Raw genomic sequence first — 24,691 nt, 5'->3', positions numbered from 1 at the left:
ATGTTCAAAGCGGTGGTTGTTGCAGCTACCCGTCATCAGAATCATTGGCCAGGGCACCGAAAAAGAAAAAGAAATACTTTTGGATGTTGTGTAAATTGGCAACTGCATTGTCATTTGACTGGGAAGCTGTACTGTGGAGATGGAAAATGTAGTTCACAGAAGTAGCTGGAATCCTTCACTGCATCTTTTGCTAGTCATCTATTTCCCCTTTGCATTATTAATATGCTATGTAGCAGCATCTGTGGGATAGATGTCCCATGTTTGTCCTGACAAAATTAGGACCTGCTGGTTATTACGGTCATCCAGTAGCTGGCACACAAGAATGATCATCAGGAGCACTGGAGATCACTACAGTGGTACCTCGGGTTAAGTACTTAATTTGTTCCAGAGGTCCGTTCTTAACCTGAAACTGTTCTTAACCTGAAGCACCACTTTAGCTAATGGGGCCTCCCACTGCTGTCGCCGCGCCGATGGAGCACAATTTCTGTTCTCATCCTGAAGCAAAGTTCTTAACCTGAAGCACAATTTCTGGGTTAGTGGAGTCTGTAACCTGAAGCGTATGTAACCTGAAGCGTATGTAACCTGAGGTACCACTGTATGTTAATAAGTAGAGCTGGTGGCCCTATGACAATTAGTAGGACAGTAAAATGAGTCTACACACAGACAAGGTTGGAGATTGTTCTGCATTCTCAGGGGACTCCCCAGTTATGCTGAAAACAAGAGTTTTGTAATTTAAAAACAAACAGAACACCACAACAAAGACTTCCAGAAGCCACAGAATGTTTAGGGCAACTTAGTGATAATGAACAAAAGAAAATGGTGATAGGGACTGGCTTGCTTGACCTTCTAAGAGTTTCTGGAGGGGGGTGTAGATAAGGGTTCGTGATATCCTAAGTGTTTGAGGGCTCTTGACACTTTTAAATTTATTTATTTAGAGCAGAGGAAAGCCACTTTCTCCGATCCTAATTAACCACACTCCCCACACCCCCTCAAGATGTTTTCCTGCTTTGAAGACTGTTAAAGTATTCTGGAATGGGGTGTGCCATGAGGCAAATGTGCAGGGACTCCAGTTCTGTTTACTTGCGTTCTTCCACACAGTGTAGGGAGGGGGACACACACACACACACACACACACACACACACACACAGAGCTATTCAATTATGTTGTAGTTACACTATGGGATATTGTCACACTGTAGCTGATAGGACCAATAATTTACAGCCGGAAGCTTTTGTTCATGCACACAAAAAGTATTCAAAATATTTCCTAACAAATGTAGGTCGGAGAACATTTTGTTTTATTAAAAAACTAATAGTTTTGTTTAAATCCCTTCAAAATGGAGACATCATCCTACTTTGTGGGTTTTACCCTTTCCCCCTCCTCATAGCCTTTTTATCGCCCCGGCCTGCAACTTATTCCTAAAATCAGTGTATTGGCAATCCTAATAATACATGTGTAAGGGGTTGTGCACGCATGCCTGGCATTTTTGTATGCTTTCCAGTTCAACGGCTGGCCCCACCCCAATGCTCTGGGGACTTTGAAATATTCAGGCTGAAGGTGGAAGATGTGACGAGCGGGAAGCTGAATTATAAAGGGAAAGAAACAAGTCATATCCATCTGCATGTGGCTATCGCTTGCAGTTGTGCTCTAAGGTCTTCACAGTTTGAGGTGGTTTGGATGTAACTTGTGCTTAACAAACTATGGTGCATTAAGATGAGAACGAGCATTGTGCTTGCATGCTGCCTGGCTCACCCTTCCCCTGACTTTCCCAAACTGATAGCCTTGGAACTAGCCACTATCATTTCCCACAATATTCCTGAGTGCCAGTATATATGGGCCTTGTGTGAACTCTGACACCACCACCGCTTTTGCTCTTTTCCACTCTCATCAGATAAACCCGTGGCAAGGAGGCACCCCTGAAGACGGCACTTAGTCCAGAGCCTTCTGAAACCTATAACTGGTCCTGAGAAGCGCCCTGATGTAGGTCAGATCAAAGGCTCACCTAACCTAGCATTTTGTTTCCAACTTTGGCCCATGAGATGCCTCTAGGAAGTCAAAAAACATGGTCTGAAGCAGCATTTCCCAAACTTGGGTCTCCAGCTGGTTTTGGACTAGAGTTCCCATTATTTCTGACCACTGGTCCTGCTAGCTAGGGATGATTTATTCTATGTAGTTTAGTTTATATGTTTGTATACTTTTTCTGCCTCATGGGGGATATCACTCTGGAAGATGGAATATAATTTTGTTAAGTAATTCATAAACGTGAGAACTGGACATACAACGACAAGTGTATATATGCAATTATACAATTTGTATATACAATATTCCATTTGTATACAAATGGAATTGTCTCAGGTAGGGTGGCTGATAATTAGTGGGATCAGAGATGTGGTTGCAGAATCTAACCGTCTCCTCACCTGCTGTGTGCTGTGGTGCTGAGGAAAAACTATTATTGGTGCCACTAGGGGATTTTCCACCAAAACAACTACCAACTTCAGAAGAGAGGTTTTCCCTTAGTATTCTAGTAGGGGAGCAAAGGGTTAAATTATTCCCTACAGCTGCTCTCTCCAATCCCATCAGTGGCTGTGTTTTAAGATGGGCAGCCTAGACTTTCCTGGTTATCCCAGCTTCCCAGAAAATTTGTGAGGCAGCAACCAGGGAAAGGGTCTATTCCTGTGGCATAGCTTTTTTGGGGGGAGGGGGCACGGGGGCAGTTACCCTGCATGCAAAATTGTTAGTGGTGCAAAATTTCAACACCCTGTGCTGCCTCAATACAGCCGTGTGCTTCCGTTGTTGGGCTCCGTTGAAAACAGCTTTTCTGTGCGAATTCGGAAGTGACCTCTCCAGACAATGGAATGACTCTACTTATCTCTGCGGATGTGATCTTCTGAGTGATGTGAATGCTGTTAGGCAGTTGAATGTGCATGCCTATTCCGTTCGTTTCCCTCTCACCGCTGTACCACTCAGCCCCGGGAGCTGGCAACCCACAGTACGCCACTAGTCTATTCTGCAGTTGTGCCCCAATTATGTAGGGTTGCCATATTTCAAAAAGTAAATACCAGGACACCCCAAAAGTTGTTGAGCTTTCTTAAGAAAACCACCAAAATTGAACTCTTGTTTTTGTTTTTTTTAACAAAAACATCAGAAAGACTGGATTTTTTGATTGACGTGCTCAAGGACAAAGTGCCGCCTCTTTCAGATGTCAATTCCACCTTTGAAATCCCAGTAGTGTCCAGGGGTATGGCAGCCCTACCCAACTGCGGGGTGCCCTTTCCCCTTGAAATAGAACTGGCATTGACACCGCTAACCTTGCATCTCCAGCTCACTTTCCTCATCGGGCTGGGTTGTTTTTATGGTTTTAATCTTGATTGCACCCCATCCTTGTATTGCTGCACCATGAAGGGTGGGGCTAAGGATAGATAAATAAATCTGATTCCACAATTCCCATCCCTTCCCCTCCAAGGTGGATGCAATTTGCTGTGTTGTTGTTGTTTTAAAAAAGGTTATCTGCAAAGCAGCACATCTACTTTGTCCTTGACATATTCTACTATAGATTGTATCAGTAGAACCTGCAACACACGAGGTTCTCCACCAGGCCTCCTCTCCCTCAAGGGTCACTATTCCATCCGTCTGCCTCAGTGGAGAGATGAGAAGCAAAGGCTCGTTCCATCGGCTTTGCCGAAAGACCAGCACCACCGGGTGCTTCCTGCACCTGAGCTGTTTCTGTGCTAGCTGGTCAGTCATCATAAGAACTATTTAAGAATTGGCACCTGAGTTTTCCCTCTTCTTTGTGCTTATCCCTTCTCCTTTGTGTGTCATGTTTTCCAGACAGACTGTAAGCTTGCAGGCAGGGACTGTCTTGTTCTAATCCATTGTCAGTAAGCCACCCTGGGTGCCTTTTTGGCTGGAAAACAGGGCACAAATGCTGTAAATAAATAAATAAATAAATAAATAAACAAGCCTGCAGTACATGGTTTTGTATGGTCCCTCGGAAAAGTTATCTAAGCTATTCAGCATCACCACACTTTGTGTACAGGGAGGAATGGTCAACTTGAAAGCATTTTGCTACACATGCACCCCTCCAATCTCTGCTGAGGGATGGAAAAATTTTAGTGGGTTCCAGACATTCTCCCAGGGTTTGTGCTTCTGTCGGAAAATAAAAGCTATAGTGTCCTTAAGATATATGGTTTTATTTACACTTGTATACATCTGAACCGTGATGTAAAAAAGGTAAAGGGACCCCTGACCATTAGGTCCAGTCGTGGCTGACTCTGGGGTTGCGGCACTCATCTCGCTTTACTGGCCGAGGGAGCCGGCGTACAGCTTCCGGGTCATGTGGCCAGCATAACTAAGCTGCTTCTGGTGAACCAGAGCAGCGCACAGAAACACCGTTTACCTTCCCGCTGGAGCGGTACCTATTTATCTACTTGCACTTTGACGTGCTTTCGAACTGCTAGGTTGGCAGGAAGTGCAAAACATTATACCGCAAGTGTGTCTCTTGTTGCTTCTTCCATAGATTCTGCAAACTTGGGTCCAGAGCAGAAGTCAGCCATGTCTCTGGGTTCAGCCTCTCCCAGCCCAGCCCACATGGAGTTCTGCCCCTGCTTCCTTCTTGCTCTTTCCCCAAACCTGCCAAAGGACACCTCTCCCCACCCCCATCTTGTAGGGTAGACTACATGCCCCATGTAATTCTCACAACCACCTCCTCTCAACTCTTAATACTCAGGTCAAGAGGAGAGGGGGGGAGAGACAGTATTTGCATTGTCAATTGCTCTTAATTCACAATACTCTGCTCTCTTTGTTTCTTAATGGCACTTCTGTCAGCTGATCTCCCGAACAGGAAAACCAGTATAGTATTTTTATGCAGGAAATACAATATAGTATTTTTACACTGCTAAATCCAACACCTGTTAGTTCACCCCAGTTCAACACTGATGAAACACCAACACAACAAGAATCTAGGGGGAAGGCAGGGCACCCACAAATCTGTAATAATATCGATAGCAGAGTGGGTCCTTGAAGTAAGATTTCTGCAGGAAAGTTTAAGTGCCCAGCTTGCAGTGTCTTTCAAGGCCTGTATTATGTAAATATATAAAGTGAAGAATGATAGAATGTTCCTTACTACAGTGGATATTTTCTTCTCGCTGATATGCATGCCAGTTGCGTGCTTAGAAATTTCTGAGAACTTTACCAATACTTTTTTTAAAAACACACACACACAAACAAACCAAAAAATGCCATGGCAACTCTCAGGAGAAACAACAACTCGGGGAGCTTCTGAATCTTGTAAGGCATAAGATGATTGTTACGTTTTGCCCGGATGCCTACTTTGAAGCCGATGGCATGTAGGCATTGCATGTGAAGAAGAGGGGTGAGGCACATTAGAGATGTTTGTGGTTATCTTCTTTAATTGGTACTATGGCCAAAAATTTACAAGGTAACAGTCACAGAATGGGCAGATGAAACAACATCAAAGTTTAACAGCTGAGTGCCCCGAGGTAAGGTACAGCTAAATGTATTCACTGGCATCACTGAGGAATCTCTTCAATCTCTGCATAGTACCACACACTTTCCTCTGCTCCTTTCATGGCAAGAAACTAGCTGCCCGGGCCAGCTCAGATGATTTTGCTCCCACAAGCAAAAGTGAATTCTTCTCCTCCCCTCCCATTTTTGTTGATTGCAGCCCATGGGGGATGGGGGTTGTTCTCCCTCCCGAAATGTTTTCCAATTGCAGATCTATTTCCCTGTTTCCTACAGTGGAAAGAAGGGAAGAGACTTCGCTTTATCTTTAGATCTTTCCAGCAAGCTCAGCACTGTGGTGCAGAGGATATTTGCTGCCTCTGCTCCTCAAAGACGGGTCTCTGAGGAGGCCAGACAGTTATTTCTCCCCCTCTTGCAGCTCTGCACTGGGAGGAGAGGAATGCAGCACTGTGGTGGGGGCTTGGCAGGCCTGATGTGACTTGTGGGGCCATGGGCTCCCTACCCCTGTTGTATGGGACAATTGGAAAGGAGTGCAATGGCCTGCAAATCTCAGAGCATGTCCCAAGGCTGTGGGGAAGGCTTCCATATTACTCCTAGGTTTCCTTTCCAAGCCCTTGGAATTCTGTCACCTCCAGAAAACTGCCTGTAAAACATACTGCATTGGCCTGATCCTGCACATACCCTCCAACATTTCTCCTATGAAAATAATAATAATAATAATAATAATAATAATAATAATAATAATATTTATATCCCACCCATCCGATTGGGTTGCTCCAGCCACTCTGGGCAGCTTCCAACATATATAAAAACATACTAATACATTAAACACTTAAAAAAAGCTTCCCTATTCAGGGCTGCCTACAGATGTCTCATAAAGGCTGTATAATTGGCTCGGGGGTCTCATAACTCCATACCCTCCAGCATCTCTCCGATGAAAATAGGGAAATCCTCCATACTCTCCAACAATGCTTTTTTTCAGGGGGTACTCAAGTACCGGCACCTTTTTTTGTTGTTGTTGTTAAAAAAGTGTGGCACTTAACTGTAACAACCTTCATGGTGAGTACAGGCACCTATTTTTCTAGAAAAGAAAAAGCACTGCTCTCCATCATTTCTCTGATGAAAACAGGGACATTCTAAGGAAAAGCAAAACATTCCATGATCAAATCAGAAACTGCGATGGCTTCTGTAAATCTGAGACTGTCCCTGGAAAATAGGGACACTTGGAGGGTCTGCTGAGGCAACAGAGGAAGTGCATTATTCTCTCTTGGATTTGCAGAATGATCTCACTATGATTTCAGAAGCAAGGTCTCACACTCAGCATGTACTGTAATAACTTTTCAGTTCTGTATACAAATTGAGATCAATAGATGCAGTATTATTATATACCTCATATTTACCTTATGACCTACAATGTGAAATGTGGTTTTTGAGTAGTTGGCTTACTGTAAGTGTCTTCACATCCAAATGTGTTGGTACTGTGACTAATGCTATCTCCTCTAGTGCAGGCAGAGATTTTCCCCTTGTACAATAATTGTGGGAAGGCTAGGGAAATTTAAAAAACCAAAAACCAGAAGCCACAGACTAAATTTATTCACATCCACATCAAACAATTGCCATCTCCCTTCTTTCCCCATTCACTTAGTGACTCTGTGAATTATCAACTCATTCTCTCCAAAGTGTATCAAATTACATTAGATTTGAAATGTATTTACAAAACAGACAAAATATCAAGAGAAATATCACCAGTATTACAGTGTCCTTCCCAATTAAATGTAGTGAATGCAACTACTTTTTATTTTTATTTTTATTTTATTTTATTTTTATTTATTTATTTTATGAGTTAGCATTAAAAAGGTACAAAGCCAAAACTAACTAACTAACTAACTAACTAACTACTACTACTACAATACTTGACTGATCACCCCAGCCACTATGGGTGGCTTCCAACATAATAAAAACACAGCAAAACATCAAACATTAAAAAACCCCTGCTACAGGGCTGCCTTCAGATGCCTTCAGAAAGTTGTGTAGTTGTTCATCTGTTTATCTATGCAACAGTGTTTATTTTTACTGCCTATATTCTGACAGGTGATATAGAAACTTTGTCATAAACGTGAATGTGGATTAAAGGTAGGAGCTACGGGCTTTCTTCTGGAGCTGTACTTCACAGTCAGGATAATTAAGATGACTTCAAACCATAGTTTAATATCCTGGGTTGTTCCGAAGCTAATAACCACAGTTTCCTCGTTTGGATAAAATTTAAGACTTCGTGTTCAGCAAGAGACCACAAATCAGGGAGAAGCAAAGGGGTCATGTGAGCAGGAAAACTTCTTGTTCATTACCCTAATTTACTCATCTGAAATATGATAAACGGAACACAGTCAGTATGGCACCTTTGTAGTAGTAAATTAAAAAGGAAAGTGAAGCTTTATGGATAAAACAATGCATATCTATTCTGTTGGTCCAGTGTGGGGTGTTTTGGTATCCTGGCATCCACCCAAGAATAGGATGGTATCATTCTGCACCCCCTTCTTCCAATTTGTTGTTTCACAGGAAAGCAGTGTTTTAATTGTTTTAACAACCCAACATGCAATTTCCCCACTTCTTTCGGCTTCTCCCACCTGCCTCCCTTAGAGGCTTGGTTTGTTTTAGTGGTGAAAACTATTGAGGTTACATCTGTAGTGGGCGCATTCCCTCACAGACACTCTTGCCATCTCTGGAGTCCATGACAGCTGCCCAAATATTCCAGCCATGGGTTGCAATGAAAGTGCATATAATTTATGTTAATTTGACCTGCTTCACGGAACTTCTTGCCTGAAATCAACTGATAGAAGTTTGTAATGAGTAACTGCACCTTGACCCTTCTTTTACCTAATAGGTCGCGAGTGTGTAGAACTGGTGATGGCTGAAGGGCATTAACACTACAAAGTCTTAATGAGGGGGGCAAGCCACACTGAACACATGAGATCCATTGCTCTCAATATCCAATAGGGATCCATTCAGGGCACTCAATATTACTTCAAAAGCTGTAATTGCCAGAGCCCTTTGTGTCTCAGGGTCAAGCTACACATTAACTTTAGATGTGTAGTGCTTCTTAAGCAATAGGTTTAATGTGTAGTGCTTCTTTCTTACTCAAAAGTTATATTGGCAGTCCCAGTTGTTGTTGTTGTTGTTGTTATTATTATTAATTGAATTTACCGTATTTTTCACTCTATAACACGCACCCGACCATAACACGCACACAGTTTTTAGAGGAGGAAAATCCATAGGCATGCCACCCATAGGCATTCCCTCCATAACATGCACAGACATTTCCCCTTACTTTCTAGGAGGAAAAAAGTGAGTGTTATGGTGCAAAAAATACCACCCTATACTCGGAGGTCTCAGGGCAGTTCACAGAACAAAATCAAAATATGAAACCACAAAATACATAATCAAAACAACAACCCAAATACACCCCACAAAAAACCCCCCACATTTGAAAAGGGCATTGGGGATGCAGTGCACAGGACACACAAGGTTTACTTCGTGCTTCCCCAGGCGAGTTCACCTGACACTCACCTATCCAGGTGGCAATTGCCAGTTCTTTTTCTTTCTTTTTTTAAGCTCCCATTTGCAGCAGTGGAAGAAGATAATAATAATAATAATAATAATAATAATAATAATAATAATAATAATAATAATTTATTTATATCCCTCCCTCTTCAGCCAAAGCCGGGCTCAGATTTCTTTCTAGTGCTAAATGCCACATGAAAGGAAGGTGTTTTGCGGGAGTTGCATCTAGGTAGAAAAGAACTGAGCCTCCCTTCCATATGTGCTTCTGATCTGGACTGGACCCTCTGCACTTATTTCTGAATAACAAAAAAGCACACCCATAGCTGGAAGTTATGTATTAGATGTAACATGTAGTTTGAGCCTTAGAAAAACACCTTCTCCCTCATCCTTGACCCCTAAGATTAGCTGGCAAGGAGATGGGAGTTGAACTATACATGTCTAGTCATTTTCAGAGGTAAGGACTATGGGGAACTTTGGGGACAGTTGTCTCAGTAGTACAGTTCCCACCTTAAATCATGTCTTCCTGATTATATCTTTGCTCAGCATCTACCAGGAAATTAAATCACTTGTTTTAAAAGATCTTGTGTTAAAACTGAGGGGTAAAATAATATTTTTTTACACATTCTTCACTAGTAGTGGTTTTTTATAACCTGCTTTTGTTATTTAAAAAATGATTTGTAAGCTGCTTTTGAACATTTTATAAACTAACGAATTCCCACATAAATGAGGACATGCAGACAACATTCCTTGCCATGCAGGCAACATTATATTATCTTCAGTATTAGGAAAATGGGAAACACTTGCCCTTTCACCAGCTAAAGTTTTGAAATGGATCGACATTTAGTCCTACAGTTCTTGCAAGTCATGGCTGGCTCCTTATGTAATATGCATGCCAGGTGCAAGGTGAAGACTGCATTTCCCAAGTATGGAAGAATGAAATTCCCAAGTATGGTAGATACCTGCAACTCTATCTGAAATATATTCATTTTATTGGAAATTGTTTTATTAAAGATAAATAAATGTTCAAGCAGCCAGACATTTGAGAGAATATTGAAGAAACGGCATTTCCTCAACTCTTCTCCCTTAGTATGATTGTTTTAACATGTAGTGAGCAGAAAGCAACCACTTTTTGTCAGAAAGCTTCACAACCTCTACAACATACACTAACAAGGAAATAAAACAATACTGTCTTTTTAAAATGTTAATGTAGGAATATGAAAAAGACATAATATTCACATCTCACCAGTATTTGGAAAATCAGTATTTAAATTGTGCGTATGTAGTGAGGTGAGAATATTTTCTGGAGAATATTCTTGAAAATGAGAATATTCTTGAGAATATTCTTTGCTAGAAAATTCTCCGGAGAATATTCTCCACAAACTGTAAATTCTAATGTAAGAAACAGTTTTGCAACCCACATATTAAAAATCTAGTAAATAATAAGTCAAGCTGTGATATTGCCAGTGTGCTTAATGAATAATGATTTTGTTTTGTTTTTGATCCGGTTACATTACTGGGCATTGTGTGAGCATTAGAATTCAAAGTTGATGATAAATATATGGTTAGTGGCAGGCTTAGTGATTAACGTGAGTCATTCATGCTGAATTTTCACTTTCACGTTTGGTGCAAAAAAATCAAAGAACATGAATTCACTGCATTGTCCCATGGAATAAAAGTATCTGTACAGTTTTTGGTTGCCATCTGAACAAGTTTACCCATGAATAAACATGTATATTAACTAATTGTATAATTTTCAGTGCATTAAAATTACATCATTTTCAATGCATTAAAATGAATATTCTCCTATTTTAAATGAAAATTTTAAATGAAAATTACCCTCATTTAACCCTGAATTACAGGCATGACAGGCTGTCCGTTCTCTTGGGAGGCTACCATATCTCATCGCTGGAAGCCGGAAGTTGAAAATTCTTTAATATTCTCATTAATTGGGAATATTCTCGAGAATATTCTCCAAAAGATTGTTCCTTGAGAATTTAACATCACTATGTGTGTGTAAGGGGGGGGGGGAAGAAAGGGAAAGAAAGAAAGAAAAACATGGTTTCAATAGCTTACGATCTTGGCTTGCATGTAGTTCTAATGGCTAAAAGCAAGTGGTGTCATTTTTAAATGCAAAGTGGTTTTTGATACAAACTTTGTCGGTTCCTTTGATACAAAATTTGGCACAAGAGAGACTGAACCATCACATCCACAGGCTCTGCATATCTGTGCTTCCTTCCACTGCAACCTCACAGGTGAACTAAGGAGCCAATTTGAACCTGCTGTTAAAGGTTTTTTAAGAAGATGATCGTAGGTCATAGAATTGTAGAGTTGGGAGGGAACGATAAATCTTCTCATTAAGTCAACGCTACTTTTTACTCACTCAGCGCTTAAAACAGGAATCTGTTGTTGTTGGTGGTGTAGTAAAAACGATCAGTTGTTTCACTTGTTTAAATCCCCACAAAAACTATATTTAATGTGAGTGGCAAAGCTAAGAATTCTGGGGTAATTCTTAAGAGTGTCTACAGTAACAGTTAATTATTAGTTTGCTGGTAATCCTCAAAATCCAAGTACATTTATATCAAGTAGCAATTGCATTGGCAGAAAGAGTGGCTGGAAACATTGCGTTTCCTGTTATCTTAGGTTGCATCTACTATGGAAACCAACAACTCAAGATCTTAGGTTGCAAATACTATTGAAACCAACAGCTCAAGATCTTCCTCCCCCTTCCCTCCCCCATTACATCTTAACCATAAAGAACAACACCCCCAAGTTTATCTGTTTATTTCACAATAAAAAGTCATTATTATGGAAAAACATTTGTGCTTTGTGTTCATGCACAACTGCATTTCTGTGTACAGTGGTACCTCTGGTTACGTACTTAATTCGTTCCAGAGGTCCGTACTTAACCTGAAACTGTTCATAACCTGAAGCACCACTTTAGCTAATGGGGCCTCCCACTGCCGCCGCGCTGTGGTGGTGCAATTTGTGTTCTCATCCTGAAGCAAAGTTCTTAACCCAAGGCACTATTTCTGCATTAGCGGAGTCTGTAACCTGAACCGTATGTAACCTGAAGCGCATGTAACCCGAGGTACCACTGTATGTAGTGGAACAGTGTGCTAACAACAGTGTGATGGGAGATATTCCAATTTCTTTTTTATTTTGCCGCTAAGAGAAGGTTAGTGGTCACTAGGGAAGATTATTTTGCCCCTAGAGAAGGTTTGCCGCTAGAGGACTAACGATTCCTGCAGCCCAACCCTGTTCCATATTTATCTAGAAACAAGTCCGTCTGAGTTTAATGAGTCTTATTCCCAGGTTACTGTGCACAGAATTGCAGCCTTAGTAAGTTACTCTTGAAGTTAGTGGGACTTGTTTCTCAGCAGACTTTCAAAGGATCGTGCTGCATGTATCAATACCACGTCTACAAGGTTGATGAAGAAATCTGGCTTATTTATTCATATTGTACCTTAATAAGCAAACAGGATTAGGATAATATACTCTTATTAACGCGGTAAGATGGAGCTTAATTCACCACTAATGGGTATTACCATGTAAAACGATGTAATTCATACTCTCTGTTGTTGGTCGTATTCAGAGAAGACCTATACAAATCAATGAACTTAAGTGACTTATATTATTCGCCCACTAACATTATGGTTTCTGAAATCATTATGGATTAGTTGGGTTCCTAATCCTTTTTTTTTGCAAACCACGTGGTTTTTTTCCTTCCCCGACCCCCCAATCAAGCAGCGTATAAAATTTTATTAAATAAATAAATAAAGGGGCAGAGGGAATGGCAATTGGAATTAAATCATAAAATGGATAGAGATGACACCGATTTCTATGTGTCTCTGAGTAAGACTTTCCTAATACTTAAATTCTCCCATTAATACTGGGTAGGTCGGTTTGTGTTTTGTGCAGCTGTGAAGTGATGCAAGGAAACTGCACAAGTCCAGAGGTGTTGTGTTAATCTGTTTGCAGTCTTGTGACATCTGGGCTTCTTTAGTTCTCACCATAGACTTTCCCCCCCTTCAGCAGGGAGGAGGAGGAGGGCAAGAAACCTACCTGTAATAAATGTTCAATTCCTTATTCCTATTCAGATTTGTTTGTTTGTTCATTTGCTTCTGTTTGTGAGTTTCCTCCTGCCTTAATTTTTCTTAAGGTTGTTTCTATAATCGTGAGATACTTATACAGTGGTACCTTGGGTTAAGTACTTAATTCATTCCGGAGGTCCATACTTAACCTGAAACTGTTCATAACCTGAAGCACCACTTTAGCTAATGGGGCCTCCTGCTGCTGCCGCACCGCCGGAGCACCATTTCTGTTCTCATCCTGAAGCAAAGTTCTTAACCTGAAGCACTATTTCTGGGTTAGTGGAGTCTGTAACCTGAAATGTATGTAACCCGAGGTACCACTGTAGTCCATTTTGTGGTGTGTTAATACATTTGGATTTAGTTTTCATTTTTTAAACTGAGTTGATATATAGGTTTGCCTTACATTTCAGGTGAAAATAGCAGTGTTTCACCATATGAATACTCCTGCTGGAGTTTTTTGGTTTTTTTTTACTGTGGGTAAAGGATTACTGTTGAAAGTAAAGGGTAGATGGGATTAAAATAAAAATTAAAGGATTGATTTTAAGCCCTCGCTGGATATACAAAGCACCCATGTGATATAGGCTATATCTTTTTTATTTAATTATTTTGCATGCTCAATTCTAATAATATCCTTTTTAAATTTTAGAATGTTGGAACACCTGGATGATAAACTTTTTGCTTAGAATCCACCTCTAAATGTATTTTCAGTGTGTGCACTTAGAATTATAGTAATTAAAACAATAATAATAATTGAACTGCTTTTTAACACAGCATCTGGATTTAAAAAACAACCACCTCAGATCATGAAGAGGACACGTTCAGGATAGATTTAAGAGGATAAACTTTGCCTTCTGTTTCCATAAGTTGGGTAGGGTAGACTTAAAAAAAAAAAGTTTTCCAAGTCAGTTAACTTATCCTACATTGTGGGCTTGTTCATGGCTTGTAAAGAATCCAAAGGAATTTGTAATGGGCTGTGAACAATGGATTGCAGTAGGGGGTAAAAACAACAAAAGGAGATGGAAGGAAAATTGCCTAATTAGACCCAGCACTACTTCTGGAAACATTAAAAAAGGATCAGAAGATATCTCAAGGAACAGAGAGGAGTGAAATAGTCTGCTGTTCCGCCTCCTTCCCAAATACTCCAGACCATTATTCTTCCAAAAGGGAATTGCAGCTGGGCTTAGATTTTTGGACATGAACATGCCCCTGGGTTATATTATATCTGTTGTCTTCAAATAGGAAGAGTACAAAAGAAATACCTAGCTATACCCCCCCAATCCTCCATCTTCTTTCTGTGTTCAATGATTTACACCAAACTGTATCTTTAAAAATACCATTTCCATCTGTATAGTGCCAGAACTCTTGTTCTATCATCTATCTATCTATCTATCATCTATCTATCTATCTATCTATCTATCTATCTATCTATCATCTATCTATCTATCTATCTATCTATCATCTATCATCTATCTATCTATTTATTGAAACACAATACAATAAGAGTAATAATAACCTACAGGTTTAGGGGGTGATATTGACCAACAAGAACTCTTGTTGCATCTGGTTGAGAGGTATTTTGTTTTAGGGGGAACATTATCTGTGTGGCAGATTCCAGCCAAAAGCCACAACTGAGAGGAGTATTATTTATGTACTTCAAACATCTGCTACTATACTGTGTAATCTAAGGATTCCTAGATTAGTTTATATTAGAAATCATTAAGAACAAAGACAATGAAAGTGATAAACGGAGCAGGAGGATATCAAAAAGTGGAAACGGGCTTTACCCATAGAAACCAACAGATCTGGCACAAAAAAGATAGTGAATGGGGCCACCACAGAAAGGGTTTGTCTCCGATCACCTCAAGTGGAAAATACCTGGCAGTGTGTTTGTGGAGGTGAGAAATAGTCACTAGATATGATACAGGTTACTCTCTGGTCAATAGAACAACCAAAGTTGCTTGAAGACATCCTTGTGCCTCACAGTGTGAATTTGTACAGCTATGTATACACCAGAAGTAGGTAATCCGTAGACCTTCATTTGTTGCTAGAATACAGCTCCCATCATTCCTGGCTGGGCCTGATGGGAGCTTGAATCCAACCACATCCAGGGGACCACAGGTTCCCCATCTCCGAATCACACTCTGTGGAGGAGGCTGGGAGGAGGAAGCACACCTGACTACTTGTAGAAACCTTACTGTAGGGAAATGCAATATGTTCAGCTTCCCATTGTCTAGACTCTAGAGATGCAGTTGCCTTTCACATTGCTTAATTCAACAAGTAAAGTAAACCCCCAAAGTTCCTGTGACAGGAGTAAACCCACTGACTAGTAGCTGTTTGGAAGATCTGGTTGTGTATAACATTGACTGCTGATTCACTGATATTTGTGGAGACACCTCGTGAAGGGAGCATTAGGGATTAGCACTGAGCCACAGGCAACAATAAATAAATGAATATGTACTTATAAAACATTTATCTTGCATCCTATAGCCTTGAACTTTTTAACGTCGTGGATTTTAGCATAGTGTTTTAAAAGTTGAAGAGAAGAGTATTGTGATTTGTACCACGATTAAAGTAGGAATAAGTGCTACAGGGTGGGATGCGGGTGGCGCTGTGGGTTAAACCACAGAGCCTAGGACTCAGAAGGTCGGCGGTTCGAATCCCCATGACGGGGTGAGCGCCCGTTGCTCGGTCCCTGCTCCTGCCAACCTAGCAGTTCGAAAGCACGTCAAAGTGCAAGTAGATAAACAGGTACCGCTCTGGTGGGAAGGTAAACGGCGTTTCCGTGCGCTGCTCTGGTTCACCAGAAGCGGCTTAGTCATGCTGGCCACATGACCTGCAAGCTGTACGCCGGCTCCCTCGGCCAATAAAGCGAGATGAGCGCCGCAACGCCAGAGTCGGCCACAACTGGACCTAATGGTCAGGGGTCCCTTTACCTTTTAAGTGCTACAGGCAGATAAATTTGATGCATGTATACTCAGGAGTAAGTCCCGTTGTGTTCAATGGCGCTTAGTCCCTGGAAAGTGTATATCAGTATTTCTGCATAGAGAGAGGGGAAGAGAAAGAAATTACTATGGTTTTCTTCTTTAACCTAGATTTACTGAGCTTCTGAAGTTACCTTTTATAAATTATTCCCCAACTTGTTTCCTTTATGTCCAGGATGAACATATTGGTTCTATATCCAATTACTTTGGTGATGTGATTTGTATTAAAAAGGTTACATGCTGTACTTTTAAAAATCATTAATGGACAACTCCATTCTCTTAAACCACATTTATTGATTCAACGTCATTGAAGTACATGGTGGGTGGACAAATTCTATCCGTCACTGATAGACTTACAAGGAAATGTAAAGCTGTTCTGACACTCAATCCCAATGGCTAAAACTGGATTAAATGTAAATATTAATATTATTCAGAATGAGTGATACCAAAATAAAGAAGCGCGACAGGGTCTGTTTTCTTCTGGAAAAAAAATAGAATTCCATAATATACTGGTACTTTTAAAATGTTTTCAAGGGATCTATGCAAAATCATAGGTGCTAAATCTAGGCTGATTTCAATAATTGCCAGACCATTAAAGTCAGGCAGTAATTAATGCCCGATTTTATGTTCTGGGAGATAGATAGATAGATAGATAGATAGATAGATAGATAGATAGATAGATTATGGTTAATTCTGAAATGCTGACACACACAGAGGTGTTTGAGGGAAAATCTAGAATTTTGCTTTCTTTTTGGACACTGGCTGAGGCAATTATAATAAGAATTATGCTTTTCTAGGTGAGTTCCAGGAAAGCTCTGAACTATCTGTATAATCAGTGCTTAAAATCTGTGCTTCCCCCCCCCCGGGGGTACTCAAGGGCATGCGGTACCGGCACCCCCAAATGTTAAAAGTGTGGCACTTAGAGTAACAACTTCATGGTGAGTACAGGCACCTCCCCCCCTTTTCAAAAAAGAATAAGCACCTCTTAAAATGATAGGCCAGACTGTGAAACAGGCTTCAACAGTTCTTTCCATTTCTGCATCTGTATTAGTTTTTTTGTTGTTGTTGTTATTTTGTTTATACCATTTCTACAGTTGTCGCTGTAATAACAAGCATGGAATATATTCAAGAAGAAATGGCATTTGAAACGGGTCTTAAACTCTCCCATTCTGTTTAATTAGAAACCACTTTTGTTTGTTTCTTTTTTTAAAAAAAATAACAATTGTATTTCGTATGCTATATATTGTTATATAGAACTTGACGAATAACCTTTAAGGTACGAAAGTTCATAAATAATGGAGAGGCAAACACAGATCCAGGACTCCCGTTCCGATGACAATCTGCCCGTGCCTTAGAGCTTTCGTCTTTGCTGCAGCTCACTGAATGTTTTATTTTTGTTATAATTACAGTATCTTGCCTGCACTTTGTCCCTCTGATCCTTTGTTAAAGCCCAGATCACTGTGTGCAGACTCCATGCTTGTAGGTGTGATTTATTGAGTGACAACTAGCTGTAGGGTAGACTACATGCCTCTGTACCTGAGTAAAGTATTAGACATCACAGAGCCGGTTTGGTGGGGGCTGGGGAGATGAGCGGAGAAAGGCAAAAGGCAGGAGCGCAGCACCTCCTGGATACAGATCAGACGAGAGGTTCTGCCACAAATCACCTAGAAACATGTCAGACGCTGCATGTTTGTTGTTTTACACTGAGGGCACAGCCGTAGTCCAAAAGTATTGATTCTTTTCTTTGTACAGAGACAGAAACTGTCAGCTCTTGCTGGCTGACCTTGGTACAGCTCCGACAACTATTCCCCACCCTGCCTACCAGATGAACCCCACAGGAAAAGTCTGGGGAAGATATGCCAATGTCCGCTTCACGCAAACAGAGAGTAGACCCAAACCTCCTGGAGCAATCCCCTTCTTCCCCCAAGGGGGGAATCGGCCATAGTAGCTCCGCGCTGGATGTTCTGTGACATTGAGAATTCAACACCCCTCCCCACCCAGGGCATGAAAAAATTAGGGAATGAAATTCAATAAAAAATAATAAAAATTCCAAGAATTCAATATTACTTTAATGATCACCCCCCACCCCGGGCCCGGTAGATATTGAGGAAAGGCTCGCTTCATTTTAGCAGAAGGAGAAAGCAGCATTTCCATTCTGTTCCCTCCATGCCTTATTTTTTTAAGTGACTGGCAAGGGGAAATGGGAAACAGGCCCGTTTGAGCTAATCAGAGTCAGGAATATTCCAATAGGATTGCAATTATTTGTGGTGTTCTAATAAAACATGAGCATAAAAAATGTGACCACGTTTCTGGGAATATTCGTGTTAAAAGTCTGAACTTTCGGTTGCCTTTTTATAGCACACAGTGGTGCGTATGGGTTCATCATGGTGCATTTTCTGAGTTCAGTTCCCCTACTCGTTTTATTTTTTAAGTTGCAGATTGCAGGGGAAAGGTTAAATAAGCAAGGCTTAATAGTCCACCATCATCTGGCTAAAATGTAAGGAAATAATTTATTGTGAAAAGGGATGTGATCATTTAAAAACATACCCAACTTGCCTAAATTCTGTAACAGTTTTGGCAGAGTTTCCACTGTTAAGTTTTTGTTACTAATCTTGTTCTTCATCTGTTCTTTGATGTGGCACACTGCCATTTTGATACACCAGCACCAGGCTTTAGTAATTGATCAATTAGTTATCTGTTTTGCTATGGCTTTTTTTTTTTTTGAATGTCAACCTCATTTCCCGACGCTATCCCATTTTTAAATAACAATTTAAAATGTCACTTGTTTTCCATATGTATTACTATTCAGCAAGTTGCTTTTGTGTTTGTTTTATAAATGAGAGAGACCTGATGTCTTGGTATTTTGAGTAAGTTGTGACACAGAGAATGTAAACAGGGTTTTAGACCAGGGAAAGATGTTGCATATGTTAACAATTGCTAATGAGCAATGCAAATGCCTTTATCGGCTCAATAAATAACATCATGCCTGCTGTTTGTCTCTTACTGTGGACAATGGTAAGCTATAGTGTTTTTTAAACAGTGTATCAGAAAAGCATCTTTGTTTTCAGAGGGGAAATGCTGAAATATGAGAGTATTTTAAAAACTGATTTTTATAATAAGATTAAAATTGTGTTTTTAAGTACATTGATAAATCTTATTCATTTAAATATATATATATATATATATTCTCCACCTTTCTAATTTTGTCTTTTCTTTAAAAAACAACAACACTCAAGGCAGCTCACAGCATCAAGAACAATCCTTCACAAAACACATTAAAGACCTACAATATGAAAGAGATAGGGGGACAGTAGTTCAAAACTCATAAATAGTTTTAGTCAGCATAAAACAATCAACAGCTTAAACAGCTGTCTGTCAAAACACAAAGGAAAACCATCAAGGCTGAGCAAGGTGGGTAGAGAATTCCAGAGCCTGGGCACAACAACAGGGATATCCTTCTTCTGAATCTCAATCTAATTAATTGATTAAAATAATTTCTATGTCACAGTTAACTGAAGTGCCATAGTGGTACACAACAATTAAAACAGCAATAAATATTTGCAGCAATACAAACTTGAGAGCAACAGTACAGTGATCAGAATACAGCAGGCAGAGAGCAATGGTTAGCACAACTGAAACGAAGCCCACTGAAGCAGATTATAGAAATTGGAGACGAGGTTGTTAGACCATTTCCCTAGGAAGGGTCTTCTGTTAATCTCAGGTCTTGTTCCTGATGGAGACTCCTGATGGCATCACCATAAGATGGAATCTGGAGCAGGGCCTCATCAGTGTTGTCACTCCTTTACTGGAAAATCCCATTTTTGTTATCAAAAGCTATGGAGGCTCCAGTCATGCCAATTGCAGTTCATATGTAGGTCAGTTGTAGAGGCTGGCCTCTCGAACAGGCTTTTACTTTGATTATGAATGAAGGAATTTCCTAGGTAACACTATGTGGAATAGAAATTACATTACATTACATTACATTACATTACATTACATTACATTACATTCATTCAATCAATCAATTAATCAATCAATCAATCAGGCTGCTATTGCTTTCAAACATTTGTTCTCAAGTTGTATCACCAATCAAAAGCTTCATCAGATGGTAGTGTTTAATTATGTTTCGATTTATGTTTTGTTTTTAATTACGTTTTGATCTTTTTTTGGGGAGGGGGAGGGATTTTGACAAGGCTGCCTGAGGTCATAGGAAGTCTCTTTTTGCACTCACAACCATAGATCAAAACAAGATCAAAGCAAGGAGTACAGCGCTTTGTGTATTTGTGTAGAGAATTCCAAGGCAGAGTCAGGAATCTGAATACTAACCATCACCAAAGGGTTGGTGTAAGGATGATGAGACATCAGGGAGCAACGAACAGAGCAATAGGAAAATCAGGGGCCTGGTGGCCTGGAAATTAATTACCAGATGTAGACTGAATGCCACTTCTGAATATTGTTACTTGCCTTGGCCAGTTTACGAACAACATTGCCAGTTCATCAGATTTGCTGAAAGAAGTCCACCACTGTGCCTGAAAGGGGTGTATGTGTGTGTCTAAATCATAGCTGTCAACTTTACCCTTTTATAAAGGGAAATTCCCTTATTCCAAATAGGATTCCTCGCAAGAAAAGGGAAAAGTTGACAGCTATGGTCTAAATCTTGATATGAACAGAGGGGCAACTTGGGGAAGCCATCCCTCTGTTTCAGACTTCATATAATTATTCTACAGTAGTTGTTATGTTGCAGACTGACCTTGATACAAAAGATTACTATTGTTTGCAGGAAATAAAACATATTTTAGCACAAAATGTCATGTGATCAGCAACACTAATACATTTGCAATCATGTGGCATTCCATTCTTATCACACTTTGTAGCATATTTTGTTTAAAGGCTATAATCCTTGTAGAATCCAGCCGATATACATATAGTCTGCTTTCAATATAGGTATCCTCTCTTGGTTTGCTGCCCGGCAGTTTACTCAGTAATATTTTGGCAAACCCATTCGCCTTTCCATTGTGCAGGATACACACGAATGGTACACTTGCAGTGTGATGTTCGTCTTTGGAAATGTCATTTGGTTTTTGCCTTGTTAGTCTCTAGTTTGATTTCTTAGACATGGTTATGAATCACTATCTAATGTGTAGGTCTTTTGAAATCACACCCAAGGTTTATTGTCAGTAACAGGCTAGTGGCCTTATGTGGACTTTCCATGAATAAAGCAGATTGATGAGCCATTTTATGGCATTGCAAGCTTGTATTATAAATACATCATCCTTCTCAGTAATTCAGTGTGAAGAACAATCTAATGAACTCCCAGACATGGTATTTTGGATAACTTGGAAATGCTGTTTAGCTGACTGATTCAATACAATAAATTGTAAAATTTCTAATGTTTCCTCCCTACTTTTAGTGGTACTTTTGAAATCCAAAGTACCATGAATCAAAGCTGGAACAATAAAACCCAGTCAAGAGTAGGAATCCTTTAGGCTTCAATATTTAATAAACCTGGTTTGATTTTTGGTTTCGGATATTAAAAAGCTTTACACTTTGGTGCTGTTCCTTTGAATAGAATCCAGAATTGTGAAATCCATATAAGGCATATTGTGGTGTCTCTTTCAGACTATGAACATTCAAGAGAAAAATGTAAAAGTAAGGTGGGTGGGGGTAGGTGGGTGGGTGGGAAATAAGCATACTAATTTCTGTCAAGAGAAAATGTGGTCTCGTTTCCACCAGATGTGCCTACTAAGAAAATAAAATGCATATATAAAGTACACATAAATAAATCAGAGCAGGCCCATGTGAAAACTGTACATTTTACAAAAGATTCAGAATTGGAACTACGATAGCAAGGACTCCTGTAGGTTCAACTAAATACTTCCAAGTCTGCATTAAGTTCCAAGTAAGTCTGCTAAGGTCTGCAGTTGTGTAGCCTGATCCTGTAGCATCCAAAGAACCATTGAACGTGTGTAGGAAAAAAAGTGCTGGAGTTTTGCCTGTTGAAAGTGAAAGTGAAAGTAAAAATCAACATGCGTGTGGGGTTTTCTCTTGTTCACACATAACCATTCTTCAGTTACAACAAGCCCACAATTTATGTTCATTTAATAAATAATAACAAACAAAAATAATAAACAAAAATAATAAGAAGTAGGGGGTGTAAAGGGGGCAGGCACCTGGGAAAAAAGACTTTGGCAATTTCATCCACCATTGAACCCATTGTGTTTTGACTGTACACTATTGTTGGTTTAAGGCATGATTTCTGGAACATAAGTTGTGGGCTTACTGTATTGACCATAGTGCAGTGTGATGCAGTGCTCTGGGGGTTGGGCAAAGTGTGTTCACTGTAGCCACAGCCTACTCATCTGCCACCTCCCTCTAAGCCCAACGCCCACAACCACCCAGAGGAAAAACGCAAGGCAGGCATTGGTCAGGGACGATGGAAGTTGTAGTCCAAAACTTAAGGAGGTCACTAATTTTTGGAAAGTTGGTTGTGTGCTTGGAGAGAGGAGGTGAAAAGGCAACAAGAGCAGAGAGAAGCAGCGGCTCTAGGGGCGCCTGGTGGTTTGCAAGAACGCAGTGCCCAACGACCCCCCACCCTTGGTGGGGGACTGGCTGGATGATGAGGACTGGCCAGAGGCTGCAGCCATGGAACCTCCTAGGAAAGCCTCACTAAGTGTCTAAGTGGGTTGAGTGGTAGGAAAGCATTAACGTTAGCACGCACTACTTGCAGCAGAATAATGTGATGAAGATGCTTGATACATTTTATTTATTTAAACCCAGACTTATAAGAAGACGGAATGACGACATCTTCAAAAGGCCTTGAGCCCATTGTCTTCTCCCCATGCCAGCACCATTCAGTTGCTGGCTCCATATGATCAGAACTTCATGTATTAACGAACCAACATGGGAAGTGAGCCACATGGAAGTAGATTTTCAGTGGTTATCATTCCACCAGCGAAACAAGTGGATTGATCCTAAAAGGTTCTGTTGAATCCATGGAATGCACCCTGCAAGAAAAATAATTGTAAGATTGTAGCTAATTTAAAGATCGTATTAAGAACATGGAGCTCATAACACACACACACACACACACACACACACACACACACACACACCTACCTTTATAGGCTTACTGATGTCCTGTGAACTGTTACCACTGTTCCTTTTGATGTAAAGCAATTGCTTTGACAGAAGCAATGATTGGAATGACCCTGAAAGGAAACAGTCATGTTAACCCTATGATGTTAGAGTTATTATGATGACATACCATGAAAACAGAAACAGGAAAGTTGGCGCAATGCTTACGTTAGCCTAATAAATATTATGATGAGTCTTAAAGGAGATGAGCAGATTTATGTCAAACTAGAACACTGCCTAATATATGGCACACTTTTGGAATTATTGCTTGGTGGTGGGAGAGATTAATATTTCTCCTGAATAAATCAGAATGGTAAATTTTCCACTTAGAGTGCATGAATTTGAGTTTTATTGAGCAAATTTATTGGGATTGCAGCAGAGTGAGAGATGACAAATTGGGCCACTAAGAGTTAAACTACAGGCAACATTTAACATGTTGTGTGCAGCTCAGTCTTTTGCTTTTCTTAAATTAATTACACTCAAACAAGGCTTGCTTGATATCAAGATCTAAGCAGGAGGAAAGGGGAGGTTTATCGCTTCCCTCTCCAATTATGGTCTCCTCCAACCCAATTGCCCAGGTATGAAAGTTATTGGGGTGAGTGCGTTTGGAGAAGAGTTCCTTTTGGTACCAATTAGCACATTATGTGTAACATACAGTTGGACACTGAGATACTAGCTTTATTGTCACCTGGCAGTAGCTATTCCATCAGGATGAAACAAAGAGGAAGTTGGTAAGGAGAGCTATGCTATTGTTTTACTCTCCCTGAACTGTTTTCATTCCAGCTGAACAACAGCAACAACAGTGGTCTCAATACAATCTTTGAGGTAACCCCCTTTCAATTTTTCCCTGTCCTCTGCTTCCTGTTCTGTAATCATTTCTTGATCCAAAAAGAACTTGTCTTCTTATCCCATGACTGCTAAGCTTACTCAGCAACCTTTGATGAGGACTTTGGTCAGAAAGATTATTGGAAGTCCAAGGGCGCTTATCTGTTGAAATCTCCCCAATGGAGTTCTAAAAGATTAGCGAGGCAGGAGTTTTCATAGTAGCTATGTAGATTTTTCTTCTGGAAAATGTGTTCTGCTATATATTTTATCTTTCATAATGCTTTCCAGCAGTTCCCTCACAAACGAGATTAAGCTAGTTCATTTATATTATCCTGAATTGCCCAAGAACCCTAAAAATAAAATTGCCATTACAATTTTATTCCCAGTCATCGGGTACACAGGCTGATCTTGGGGGCATATTTTTGTTGTTGTTGTTAGAATAGCAATTTAAAATTTTAATTTAATAGGTTAACTGTCTCCCTATCTACTTCCCTACATCTGACGTGCTTAGAAATATTTGTTTTTCTATCCCTTATTGCTTGCTTGCATCTCTTTTGCCAAATTTTTATTTCTTTGGGGGCAAAATCTCCTTTTTCTAAAGAAAGCCTTCTTGCCTCCTA

At 40.2% G+C, this 24,691-nt stretch overlaps 1 protein-coding gene across 8 annotated transcripts in view; it reads left to right on the top strand.

Annotated features, from left to right (window-relative positions):
• The window catches only part of BNC2 (basonuclin zinc finger protein 2), a 416,653-nt gene that overhangs the window by 187,236 nt on the left and 204,726 nt on the right, over window positions 1–24,691 (top strand). The gene's annotated exons all lie outside the window — the stretch shown is intronic.

This window comes from Podarcis cretensis, assembly GCF_951804945.1.
Source record: "Podarcis cretensis genome assembly, chromosome: 17".
In the NCBI taxonomy this organism is placed as follows: domain Eukaryota; kingdom Metazoa; phylum Chordata; class Lepidosauria; order Squamata; family Lacertidae; genus Podarcis; species Podarcis cretensis.
This window is presented reverse-complemented; position numbering and strand designations above follow the sequence as displayed.